The 13,897-nt window shown below is 43.2% G+C and overlaps 1 protein-coding gene across 1 annotated transcript in view; it reads left to right on the plus strand.

The window, feature by feature from the left end:
• The window catches only part of LOC115133277 (trithorax group protein osa-like), a 116,781-nt gene that overhangs the window by 72,431 nt on the left and 30,453 nt on the right, over positions 1-13,897 (plus strand). The window lies entirely within an intron of this gene.

Below are 13,897 nucleotides of genomic sequence, written 5' to 3' on the forward strand. Positions count from 1 at the left end.
GGGAGAGACAGACAGTACGGAGTCAGACAGTCTTGGCGACTGGATTCTGGGAGCAGGGGAGTAGGGGCTTACACACACACATGGACACACACACACTGAGGCAAACCTCAAATTCACACACAGTCTCTGGCAGAACAACCCTATTTGCAGACAAACACCCACCTTCAGTTGTACACAAACAGAGACACATTGACTAAAACCAACACACACACACACACTCGCACACTCACACAGACACACACAACACACACACACACAATGTAGCGTTTAGCGGATGCAGGCGTTGTTCTTTCAGGATGTTGAAGGCAGACGTTGTGTTATTAGCAACAAGATCTCACTGTTTTACCAATTTGACTTCAGATTCTGATGTTTACCCACGTTTCTCTTAACGCCAAATTTCAAAGTTGCTCCAAAAGTCAAATTTCCCTGGGTTTTTGACATCATGGGTTAACTCCTGCTCAGCGTTGTTCTGTTTCTCCAAACGTCAAATTTCGAAGTTAAGGGTTAAGGCTTTGGATAGGGTTAAAACATCAAAGAGCGACCTGCCCCTAAAAACCAACTAATCCCTTTAAAAACGGCCTATGCAGCATCGATACGAGTCAGAAACATCTATTGTAGTGTCAACATTTACTACAAATGTGTAAATAGGATACTTTTGGTCATAAAGTCAGGCTTGTCTGAAATGGAGTTTGGAAGTGTGTCACAACGAGTAAATCATGCCAAGCTCCAGGTGCAAATCTCTCCTCCGGCCACTTCACATCCCTTCATTGAACGGGGTTACGTTGTTTCATAGCCCCCAACACTTTCAGAGGTCACAGCCATTCGAGACTAAAAAGCCCTCGCTATACAGATTGACCAACTATGATTTGCATGCCCTGCCAAAGGACCCTACCTTGTGGAATAGGTGGTTGGAGTTTGTTGGTCCAGACTTGTGGTGAGTATACTGCTGGTTATCTATCTGGTTATGTATATTTTGATAATCATTATCATTATATAGCTAGCATAGCTGGTGTTCGCTACTCAGCTACCTAACTAGCTGGCTAACGTCAGCCTACCTCAATACAACTCGGATTTGGCTTCGAGTAATTTAGACGAAGCAGTCACATTAGCCTCCGAGGTGCAACCCATGTCTAGGGCACAAATAAATATATGGATGCAGCTTTGGCGGTAATAGCTGACTCGTGTCTCGCTATAACAGTGTACTAACTAGCAGCAACAAACTCAAACCAACCCGGGGCCATAGCAAAACAATGTCACAGTTGGTTGCACAGAGTAACGGCGTCACTGTCCTGAATCTAATCCAATATGGAGCCAGTCGGTCTCCGTATGTAAAACAAAGAATTAGCTTCCGAACGAGATTGTTACTTCTCGAGGGATGGTTGTAATTGAGGGATGATGACCATCGTTGACCCTGCCCAGTTGGGTGCCAGACTGATCCCCTTGTCATGAATGGACCTACCAGAAGGAGCAAAGGTGGGTATCATAACATGTCCAGCAATGTGATTGCAATGGTTTAGCAACCTCCAAAAAAGCATTTCACTGTTCACTTGCTATTTTCACAACTTGTCAGCCAAGCTCAGAATAAAAGTGTGGCATGCGACCCAAGCGCCCTTGTGAACCCTCCTCCGTTGTCGCCAGTCTCCCTCGGCTCCTATGAAAAGGAGACGGCATCATGAGGCCTCTGATAGTGGACCCGAATTACTGCCATGATGACACAGGCGGCTTCATCAACAACGACAGGTAATGTGCGGTATGTGAAGTATGAAAAGTGTCGATTAACTAGTAGGCTAATTCCCCAGCCAAGCAAATACAACTAGTGGAATCTTTTTGGTTGTGAAGTGCATTAGCAAAAGGCTTGGCTTGGCTGTATGTTATATCACCTTGTCACAGGCCCTCCCAGTCAACGCCACCTCATAAGATTGCCTGCTGCAATTGTTTGAGAGATTTAAAGCTGAATATGCAGCATAGAAAAGACCGGCAGGGGGTCCCTTATCAGCATCATGCAGGCATGCCCTCACTCTGAGCATTCCCATGAATGGAACAGTCAGCCACATGTTGGCTAGTATCCAGCCAGCAACCTTCGCCTGTCAGCGGCAACAGCTTTCACAGGCTCATCATTTGTACACATACAGAAGGTAACCCACTTCATTACTTTGATAACCCAATTGTGAAACATACAGTGCATTCGGAACGTCCATTTGACCTTTTCTACATTTTTGTTATGCGACAGCCTTATTCTAAAATGGATTCAAATGTTATTTGTCCCGATAAATCTACAAACAAAACCCCATAATGACAAAGCAAAAACTGTTTTTATGCATTTTTTTGTGCAAATTTATGAAAAAATTAAAAGCTGAATACTTATATTTACGTTAGTATTCAGACCCTTAACTCAGTACTTTGTCAGGTTGGATGGGGAGAGTTGCTGCACAGCTATTTTCAGATCTATCCAGAGATGTTTGATAGGGTTCAAGTCCGGGCTCTGGCTGGGCCAGCAAAGGACAGTCAGACTTGTCCCGAAGCCACTCCTGTGTTGTCTTGGCTGTGTGCTTAGGGTGTTGCCCTGTTGGAAGGTGAACTTTCGCCCCAGTCTGGTTTTCATAAAGGATATCTCTGTACTTTGTTCCGTTCATCTTTCCCTCGATCCTGACTAGTCTCCCAGTCCCTGCCACTAAAAAACATCCCCACAGCATGATGCTGCCACCACCATGCTTCACCATAGGGATGGTGCCAGGTTTCCTTCAGACGTGATGCTTGTCATTCAGGCCAAAGAGTTCAATCTTGGTTTCATCAGACCAGCGAATCTTGTTTCTCATGGGTCGAGAGTCTTTAGGTGCCTTTTGGCAAATTCCAAGCAGGCTGTCATGTGCCTTTTACTGAAGAGTGGCTTCCATCTGGCCACTCTACCATAAATGTCTGATTGGTGGAGTGCTGCCGAGATGGTTGTCCTTCTGGACTATTCTCCCATTTCCACAGAGGAACTCTGGAGCTCCTTCAGGTCACCTACCTGACCAAGGCACTTCTCTCCCCGATTGCTCAGTTGTGCAGGCGGCCAGCTCTAGGAAGATTCTTGGTGATTTCAAACTTCTTCCATTTAAGAATGATGGAGGCTACTGTGTTCTTGGGGACCTTCAATGCTGCAGACAGTTTTTGGTACCCTTCCCCAAATATGTGCCTCGACACAATCCTGTCTCGGAGCTCTTTGAAACTGTGGGACCTTAAAAGACAGGTGTGTGCCTTTCCAAATCATGTCCAATCAATTGCATTTAACACAGGTGGACTCCTGTCACGTTGTAGAAACATCTCAAGGATGATCAATGGAAACAGGATGTACCTGAGCTCAATTTCGAGTCTCATAGCAAAGGGTCTGAATACTTATGTAAATAAGGTATGTCTTTATATATATACATATATATAAATTTGCAAACATTTCTAAAGAACTTCACTTTGTTATTAAGGGGTATTGTGTTAAGATTGATGAGGAAATATATTTAATAATTCCATTTTAGAATAAGGCTGTAACATAACGGAACGTGGGAAAAGTAAAGGGGTCTGAATACTTTCCGACTGCACTGTACATGATGTCAACTTCATTTGTGGCACATTGTCTGCTTCGTAGATGCACCATTTCAATTCACATTTGATGATATCTGAAGTGAAATAGAAAGGTGAACGCAGCGATCAGGTTGGTTCCACCAGGCTATTTATAATCACCATTGATAATGTAATCAGTGTGTCATAGGAACACCATTTTCATTCCATGTGTGACTGATGAACTCTGCTTCCACTTGGCCTATTTCTACGGATGGACTGGAGATGCAGTCAATTGATGGGGAGACCATAATTGGGTAGATTTCATCTGACCTGTTCAAACTTCAACATAGTACCTGTTTGTGTGTCAGGTATTACATATCATATCTGCCATTGGTAATAGAACAGTGACTGATATGTGTATTATTATTTATTTTTTTCTCCTTTATTTAACCAGGTAGGCTAGCTGAGTACACGTTTTCATTTACAACTGCGACCTGGCCAAGATAAAGCAAAGCAGTTCAACACATATAACAACACAGAGTTACACATGGAATAAACAAACATACAGTCAATAATACAGTAGAAAAGTCTATATACAGTATGTGCAAATGAGGTAGGATAAGGGAGGTAGGGCAATAAATAGGCCATGGTGGCAAAGTAATTACAATATAGCAATTAAACACTGGAATGGTAGATGTACAGAAGATGAATGTGCAAGTAGAGATACTGGGGTGCAAAGGAGCAAGATAAATAAATAAATACAGTTTGGGGATGAGGTAATTGGATGGGCTTTTTACAGATGGGCTATGTACAGGTGCAGTGAACTGTGAGCTGCTCTGACAGCTGGTGCTTAAAGCTAGAGAGGGAAATATCAGTCTCCAGCTTCAGTGTTCTATGCAGTTCGTTCCAGTCATTGGCAGCAGAGAACTGGAAGGAAAGGCGGCCAAAGGAAGAATTGGCTTTGGGGGTAACCGGTGAGATATACCTGCTGGAGCGCGTGCTACGGGTGGGTGCTGCTATGGTGACCAGTGAGCTGAGATAAGGCGGGGCTTTACCTAGCAGAGACTTGTAGATGACCTGGAGCCAGTGGGTTTGGCTACGAGTATGAAGCGAGGGCCAGTCAACAAGATCGTACAGGTCACATTGGTGGGCAGTGTATGGGGCTTTGGTGACAAAACGGATGGCACTGTGATAGACTGCATCCAATTTGTTGAGTAAAGTGTTGGAGGCTATTTTGTAAATGACATCGCCGAAGTCGCGGATCGGTAGGATGGTCAGTTTTACGAGGGTATGTTTGGCAGCATGAGTGAAGGATGCTTTGTTGCGAAAAAGGAAGCCAATTCTAGATTTAATTTTGGATTGGAGATGCTTAATGTGAGTCTGGAAGGAGAGTTTACAGTCTAACCAGACACCTAAATATTTGTAGTTGTCCACATATTCTTATTTCTTATTTAGATGCACTATTGTAAAGTGGCTGTTCCACTGGATGTCTTAAGGTGAACGCACCAATTTGTAAGTCGCTCTGGATAAGAGCGTCTGCTAAATGACTTAAATGTAAATGTAATATTCTAAGTCAGAACCGTCCAGAGTAGTGATGCTGGACGGGCGGGCAGGTGCGGGCAGCGATCGGTTGAAGAGCATGCATTTAGTTTTACTTGCATTTAAGAGCAGTTGGAGGCCATGGAAGGAGAGTTGTATGGCATTGAAACTCGTCTGGAGGTTAGTTAACACAGTGTCCAAAGAAGGGCCAGAAGTATACAGAATGGTGTCGTCTGCATAGAGGTGGATCAGAGAATCACCAGCAGCAAGAGCGACATCATTGATGTATACAGAGAAGAGAGTCGGCCCGAGAATTGAACCCTCTGGCAACCCCATAGAGACTGCCAGAGGTCCGGACAACAGGCCCTCCGATTTGACACACTGAACACTATCAGAGAAGTAGTTGGTGAACCAGTCGAGGCAATCATTTGAGAAGCCAAGGCTGTTGAGTCTGCCGATAAGAATGTGGTGATTGACAGAGTCGAAAGCCTTGGCCAGGTCGATGAATATGGCTACACAGTAATGTCTCTTATCGTTGGTGGTTATGATATCGTTTAGGATTTTGAGGGTGGCTGAGGTGCACCCCTGACCAGCTCTGAAACCAGATTGCATAGCGGAAAAGGTACGGTGGGATTCGAAGGTATGGTGGGATTAATTTGGCTTTCGAAGACCTTAGAAAGGCAGGGTAGGATAGTTATAGGTCTGTAGCAGTTTGGGTCTAGAGGGTCTCCCACTTTGTAAAAGGTGATAACCGCGGCAGCTTTCCAATCTTTGGGAATCTCAGACGATAAGAAAGAGGTTGAACAGGCTAGTAATAGGGATTGCAACAATTTTGGCAGATAATTTTAGAAAGAGAGGGTCCAGATTGTCTAGCCCAGCTGATTTTGTAGGGGTCCATATTTTGCAGCTCTTTCAGAACATCAATTATCTAGATTTGGGTGAAGAAGAAATGGGGAGGCTTGGGCGAGTTGCTGTGGGGGGTGCAGGGCTGTTGATCGGTGTAGGGGTAGCCAGGTGGAAAGCATGGCCAGCCGTAGTAAAATGCTTATTGAAATTCTCAATTATAGTGGATTTATCGGTGGTGACAGTGTTTCCTAGCCTCAGAGCAGTGGGCAGCTGGGAGGAGGTGCTCTTATTCTCCATGGACTTTCTAGTGTCCCAGATCTTTTTTGAGTTTGTGCTACAGGATGCAAATTTACGCTTGAAAAAGCTAGCCTTTGCTTTCCTAACTGCCTGTGTATATTGGTTCCTAACTTCCCTGAAAAGTTGCATATCACGGGGGCTATTCAATGCTAATGCAGAATGCCACATGATGTATTTTGAGCTGGTCAAGGGCAGTCAGGTCTGGGGAGAACCAAGGGCTATATCTGTTCCTGGTTTCTACATTTTTGGGATGGGGTATGCTTATTTAAGATGGTGAGAAAGGCACTTTTAAAGAATAACCAGGCATCCTCTACTGATGGGATGAGGCCAATATCCTTCCAGGATACCCGGGCCCCGTCAATTAGAAAGGCCTGCTCGCTGAAGTGTTTTAGGGAGTGTTTGACAGTGATGAGGGGTGGTCGTTTGACCGCAGACCCATTACAGATGCAGGCAATGGGGCAGTGATCACTGAGATCTTGGTTGAAAACAGCAGAGGTGTATTTGGAGGTCAAGTTGGTTAGGATGATATCTATGAGGGTGCCCGTGTTTATGGATTTGGGGTTGTACCTGGTGGATTCATTGATAATTTGTGTGAGATTGAGGGCATCAAGTTTAGATTGCAGGATGGCCGGGGTGTTAAGCATTTAGGTCACCTAGCAGCACGAAATCTGAAGATAGATGGGGGGCAATCAATTCACATATGGTGTCCAGGGCACAGCTGGGGTTCTAAAGCAAGCGGCAACAGTGAGAGACTTGTTTCTGGAAAGGTGGATTTTTAAAAGTAGAAGCTCGAATTGTTTGGGTACAGACCTGGATAGTAAGACAGAACTCTGCAGGCTCTCTCTGCAGTAGATGTTATAGTTAGGGATGGAAATTTTGGGGTTTTGGTAGTCATCCTAAGCCAGGATTTAGACACGGCTAGGGCATCCGGGCTGGCAGAGTGTGCTAAAGCAGTGAATAAAACAAACTTAGGCAGGAGGCTTCTAATGTTAACATGCATGAAACCAAGGCTTTTACGGTTACAGAAGTCAACAAATGAGAGCACCTGGGGAGTAGGAGTGGAGCTAGGCACCGCAGGGCCTTGTTCACAGAAACATGTATGTAACCAGCACATGAAGACTTGCAAGAGGATGTGATGAAGACTGACAGACGAGCTTTATACTGATGTATCTGAATGGAGAGAGACCTGGCACCAAAAAAAGGATTAAACACAACTTTTACTTGTATTGTCTTTTTTATTATTCAATTGAATGATATCGGTCAATATAGGGATGGATAAACCCTGTGTATCCCGCACAAGGATCAGGGAACTCATGTTGTGTACGGGACACCACACAGGAAGTTATGACCACTCTGACATGTTTGCCAAGGTGGCCTCATCACCACCAGACAAAATGCAGAAAGGCAGAGTATCTGTATCGACTGGGAATGACAATGAAAGATGAAAGGTGCACATTGTTATATTAGCTGAAAACTGATTCTATGGTATTATGAAGGGTTGTTTATTCTAAATGGACCTGTTACTACATTTGAAAGTTACCAAAACACTTAGTTTTGAATGTCTACATAAAATCAGCAATTGCATTCTTTTCATATTACTCTGCAGGGTACTGACCTATTCAAACGTCCTTTGAGTGCTGTTTTGTTCCATATTGTTTTTGATTGTTTTGTTGCTGTGATCACGGCACCCTTGTGAATGAGACCCTGGTCTCAAATGGGTTTTCCAAACGGACTGGGAAGTAGGTCTCCGAGTCCCCATGGAGGTGAGCAGTCATCACTCGTGTGGGACACTTACTGATGCTGGTTTCTGTTATTTTCTTTTCATTACACACAAAGTCAACCAAGCCTGTTTTTTATTTTATTTTATTTTATTTTTTACCTATATTGTGAATGCAACAGTTCCTCTCTCAATGCGAAACATCTTTCCAACACTCCCCCTCGACAACCACCAAGCCTTGGTGTGAAATAGAACATCGTCATCCTCTGATCCCATATCTCCACAATTTTGCGAACAGACAGGCGCACAGTGGATGTTTGATGTAGTCTACAATCAAAGTTATCTGTTTCAGGATACACTTCATCTCCATGTGTATATGGACACCCTTTCAAATGAGTGATTTTGGCTATTTCAGCCACACCCGTTGCTGACAGGTGTATAAAATCGAGCACACAGCCATACAATCTCCTATAAACAAGTATTGGCAGTAGAATGGCCTGTACTGAAGAGCTCAGTGGCTTTCAACGTGGCACTGCCATAGGATGCCACCTTTTCAACAAGTCAGTTTTTCACATTTCTGCTCTGCTAGAGCTGGTCCGGTTAACTGTAAGTGTTGTTATCGTGAAGTGGAATCTCAGCCGCGAAATGGTAGGCCACACAAACTCACAGAACAGGACTGCAGAGCGCGTATAAATGGTCTGTCCTCAGTTGCAACACTCACTACTGAGTTCCAAACTGCCTCTGGAAGCAACGTCAGCACAAGAACTGCTCGCCAGAAGCGTCATGAAAAGGATTTCCATGGCCAAGCAGCTGCACACAAGCCTAAGATCACCATGCACAATGCCAAGCATCGGCTGGAGTGGTGTAAAGCTCGCCGACATTAGACTCTGGAGCAGTGGAAACGCTTTCTCTGGAGTGATGATTCACACTTCACCATCTGACAGTCTGACGGACGAATCGTGGTTTGGCGGATGCCAGGAGAATGCTACCTGCCCCAATACATAATGCCAAATGTAAAGTTTGGTGGAGGAATAATTGTCTGAGGCTGTTTTTCATGGTTCGGGCTAGGCCCCTTAGTTCCAGTGAAGAGAAATGTTAACGCTACAGCATACAATGACACTCTAGACGATTCTGTGCATCCAAATTTGTTGCAACAGTTTGGGGAAGGCCCTTCTTGGTTCAGCATGACAATGCACAAAGCGAGGTCCATACATTAACGGTTTGTCAAGATCGGTGTGGAAGAACTTGACTGGCCTTCACAGAGCCCTGAACTCAACTCCATCGAACACCTTTGGGATGGATTGGAACGCTGACTGCGAGCAAGGCCCAATCGCCCAACATCAGTGCCCGACCTCACTAATGCTCTTGAATCTGAATGGAAGCAAGTCCCCGCAGCAATGTTCCAACATCTAGTGGAAAGTCTTCCCAGAAGAGTGGAGGCTGTTATAGCAGCAAAGGGGGGATAACCTCCATATTAATGCCCATGATTTTAGAATGAGATCTTCAACGAGCAGGTGTATCTCCGAGTTCTGTGCTCAGCTCTTTTGGCACCAGTTACTCTCTGTGTATTATGCAATGCGTCCATATGGCAGAGGGAGACACATTCATAACTAGAGTGCCGATGGCCGTCCCGCCATAGATAGAGCCCCTTCTGTGTAAAATTCCACCATTTGATCCCGTATGGAATCTGGTTTCCGTCAATATAGCCACGCTGCACACTGAACATCCCCTATGCCGTTTCATGCTCGGGAATCGTGAGACGGAAAAATATGTCCTCGTGAATAGCATCTCCCGACATGCATAGCGAACTAAAGTCAATGCACGGGCATCTCGGCCCTCACAGCTAACGTCCTTTTGGAGAAAGCAAGCTGGGGAGTTGAGTTGTTCAGTCAGTTTCCTCCTGATTGCTAGCTGACAAAGGTATTGATGTGAGTTTCTGTGCATCTGCCTCCTCACACATTGTTTTCACAATATCAATTGCAGCCAGTAAATATCCACGTCTCCGCAATAGTCTGTGGTTTCATAGCGTATCGGACCAAGCCATTCGCAGTAGTAGTAGTAGCAGCAGTAGTAGCAGTAGTAGTAGTAGTAGTAGCAGTAGTAGCAGCAGTAGTAGTAGTAGTAGTAGGAGGAGTAGTAGTAGCAGCAGCAGCAGTCGTCATTTCTCGGATGACTGCCTTGCCTGGTTCACCAATTACTTTGCAGACAGAGTTCAGTGTGTCAAATCGGAGGGCATGCTGTCCGGTCCTCTGGCAGTCTCTATGGGGGTGCCACAGGGTTCAATTCTCGGGCCGACTCTTTTCTCTGTATATATCAATGATGTTGCTCTTGCTGCGGGCGATTCCCTGATCCACCTCTACGCAGACGACACCATTCTATATACTTTCGGCCCGTCATTGGACACTGTGCTATCTAACCTCCAAACGAGCTTCAATGCCATACAGCACTCCTTCCGTGGCCTCCAACTGCTCTTAAACGCGAGTAAAACCAAATGCATGCTTTTCAACCGATCGCTGCCTGCACCCGCATGCCCGACTAGCATCACCACCCTGGATGGTTCCGACCTTGAATATGTGGACATCTATAAGTACCTAGGTGTCTGGCTAGACTGCAAACTCTCCTTCCAGACTCACATCAAACATCTCCAATCGAAAATCAAATCAAGAGTCGGCTTTCTATTCCGCAACAAAGCCTCCTTCACTCACGCCGCCAAGCTTACCTAGTAAAACTGACTATCCTACCGATCCTCGATTTCGGCGATGTCATCTACAAAATGGCTTCCAACACTCTACTCAGCAAACTGGATGCAGTCTATCATAGTGCCATCCGTTTTGTCACCAAAGCACCTTATACCACCCACCACTGCGACTTGTATGCTCTAGTCGGCTGGCCCTCGCTACATATTCGTCGCCAGACCCACTGGCTCAGGTCATCTACAAGTCCATGCTAGGTAAAGCTCCGCCTTATCTCAGTTCACTGGTCACGATGGCAACACCCATCCGTAGCACACGCTCCAGCAGGTGTATCTCACTGATCATCCCTAAAGCCAACACCTCATTTGGCCGCCTTTCGTTCCAGTACTCTGCTGCCTGTGACTGGAATGAACTGCAAAAATCGCTGAAGTTGGAGACTTTTATCTCCCTCACCAACTTCAAACATCAGCTATCCGAGCAGCTAACCGATCGCTGCAGCTGTACATAGTCTATTGGTAAATAGCCCACCCATTTTCACCTACCTCATCCCCATACTGTTTTTATACTGTTTTTAAAAAAAAAAATTATTTATTTATTAACTTTTCTGCTCTTTTGCACACCAATATCTCTACCTGTACATGACCATCTGATCATTTATCACCCCAGTGTTAATCTGCAAAATTGTATTATTCGCCTACCTCCTCATGCCTTTTGCACACATTGTATATAGACTGCCCATTTTTTTTCTACTGTGTTATTGACTTGTTAATTGCTTACTCCATGTGTAACTCTGTGTTGTCTGTTCACACTGCTATGCTTTATCTTGGCCAGGTCGCAGTTGCAAATGAGAACTTGTTCTCAACTAGCCTACCTGGTTAAATAAAGGTGAAATAAAAAATAAAAAATAAAATAAAAATTCATTGTCATGCAGTAGTAGTAGCAGCAGTAGTAGCAGTAGTAGTAGTAGTAGTAGCAGTAGTAGTAGTAGTAGTAGCAGTAGTAGCAGCAGTAGTAGTAGTAGTAGTAGGAGGAGTAGTAGTAGCAGCAGCAGCAGCAGTCGTCATATTCATTGTCATGCAGTAGTAGTAGTAGTAGCAGCAGTAGTAGTAGTAGCAGCAACAGCAGCAGTCGTCATATTCATTGTCATGCAGTAGTAGCAGTAGTAGTAGCAGTAGTAGCAGTAGTAGTAGTAGTAGTAGTAGCAGCAGTAGTAGTAGTAGTAGTAGGAGGAGTAGTATTAGCAGCAGCAGCAGTCATCATATTCATTGTCATGCAGTAGTAGTAGTAGTAGTAGTAGTAGTAGTAGTAGTAGTAGCAGCAGTAGTAGTAGTAGTAGTAGTAGCAGTAGTAGTAGTAGCAGTAGCAGTCGTCATATTCATTGTCATGCAGTAGTAGTAGTAGTAGTAATCATATTCATAATCATTGTCATACAGTAGTAGTAGTAGTAGTAGTAGTAGTAGTCATATTCATAATCATTGTAATACAGTAGTAGTAGTAGTAGTAGTCATATTCATAATCATTGTAATACAGTAGTAGTAGCAGTAGTAGTAGTAGTCATATTCATAATCATTGTTATACAGTAGTAGTAGTAGTAGTAGTAGTCATATTCATAATCATTGTCATACAGTAGTAGTAGTAGTAGTCATATTCATAATCATTGTAATACAGTAGTAGTAGCAGTAGTAGTAGTAGTCATATTCATAATCATTGTCATACAGTAGTAGTAGTAGTAGTAGTAGTAGTCATATTCATAATCATTGTCAGACAGTAGTAATAGCAGTAGTAGTAGTAGTCATATTCATAATCATTGTCATACAGTAGTAGTAGTAGTAGTAGTCATATTCATAATCATTGTCAGACAGTAGTAGTAGTAGTAGTAGTAGTCATATTCATAATCATTGTCATACAGTAGTAGTAGTAGTAGTAGTAGTCATATTCATAATCATTGTCATACAGTAGTAGTAGTAGTAGTAGTAGTCATATTCATAATCATTGTCATACAGTAGTAGTAGTAGTAGTCATATTCATAATCATTGTCATACAGTAGTAGTAGTAGTAGTAGTAGTCATATTCATAATCATTGTCATACAGTAGTAGTAGTAGTAGTAGTAGTCATATTCATAATCATTGTCATACAGTAGTAGTAGTAGTAGTAGTAGTCATATTCATAATCATTGTAATACAGTAGTAGTAGCAGTAGTAGTAATAGTCATATTCATAATCATTGCCATACAGTAGTAGTAGCAGTAGTAGTAGTAGTCATATTCATAATCATTGTCATACAGTAGTAGTAGTAGTAGTAGTAGTCATATTCATAATCATTGTCAGACAGTAGTAGTAGTAGTAGTAGTAGTCATATTCATAATCATTGTCATACAGTAGTAGTAGTAGTAGTAGTAGTCATATTCATAATCATTGTCATACAGTAGTAGTAGTAGTAGTAGTAGTAGTCATATTCATAATCATTGTCAGACAGTAGTAGTAGAGAGTACTTAGTGTTGTCAACACTCTAGATTAGGGCCTAATATTTATAAACAGTTTATAATCAGCTCTTCAGTATTAAACTATTCATGAAGAGAGAGTTTAGTCTCAACAAGCACTAACAATAGCAGTCTTAAAACACACACACACACACACACACACACACATGATAGAGATATTTGATAATACAATGTAGTTTATAGCCATTCTACTATTTATTATTTAATTACATTGCTGAATAATGTCCTGTTAGTGAATAGAGATATTGAGTGTGTGTGTGTGTGTGTGTGTGTGTGTGTGTGTGTGTGTGTGTGTGTGTGTGTGTGTGTGTGTGTGTGTGTGTGTGTGTGTGTGTCACAGTGGCACCGCAGCCTGATGTAATGGATGTTCTCACCAACAAAATCTCATAGATTCCCTTCGAAATTCGACATATTATGAATGAAGGTCTAATTTTTAAGCATTAATTCCCGCATGGTTACAGGGTTAAAACAGAAACAACTCAAAGGATTAAGTTTAGGTATTCATTCTGAGTGGTTAAGGTTAGGTATTCATTCTGAGTGCTTAAGGTTAGCGCTATTGTTTGGGGAAGGTTGAAAACAAAATGATGAAACAAAATATGCCTGGTTTCCTTTCATGTTCATCAAGTACTCTCCCTGCATGGTAGAGAATTGTGAGCTGGTTCTCACACCATCCTGATCACTAGAAATAGATTTCTGACGTTTGAATGGCCCTGAGAACGTCGATACATGCCTTCCTTGGTGCTCACAAAACAAAATAAAAACTATTGCCC

Source organism: Oncorhynchus nerka, linkage group LG8, assembly GCF_034236695.1.
Source record: "Oncorhynchus nerka isolate Pitt River linkage group LG8, Oner_Uvic_2.0, whole genome shotgun sequence".
Taxonomy (NCBI): Eukaryota; Metazoa; Chordata; class Actinopteri; order Salmoniformes; family Salmonidae; genus Oncorhynchus; species Oncorhynchus nerka.